We start from the raw sequence: 434 nt of genomic DNA on the forward strand, positions 1-434 counted from the left end.
TTCGCATCAGCGCTAGTTAGCTTAGCACAGCTATCTGTTATTACTAGTTTATAAGACCCTTGCATTTACGCTGCGTCTCCAACGCTACACGTGTGTGTGTGTGTGTGGGATGAATATGCATGAGGAGTGGTCTTGACAGCACAGCGCGTGTTTGTGTGTGTGTGTCTGTATGTGTGTGTGTGTGTGTGTGTGTGTGTGTGTGTGTGAAGGGGCCCTGGTTCACCCCGGCAGTAATAGCGGCGCCTGTATTTGGGGGTGAACAGGCGCCCCTCTCATCGGACGGCCACTGCTCTGTAACCTCCGCCATTGTGCGGCGCCGACCGGCACACAGCCTACACACACACACACACACACACACACACACACACACACACACCCAATACACAATCCATCTTTATAATTAAAGCGAACGGCGTGAGGGATGAACCACGTCT

This window comes from Fistularia commersonii, chromosome 1 (genome assembly GCF_037954325.1).
Source record: "Fistularia commersonii isolate RoL2024-O1a breed Wild chromosome 1, RoL_Fcom_v1.0, whole genome shotgun sequence".
In the NCBI taxonomy this organism is placed as follows: Eukaryota; Metazoa; Chordata; class Actinopteri; order Syngnathiformes; family Fistulariidae; genus Fistularia; species Fistularia commersonii.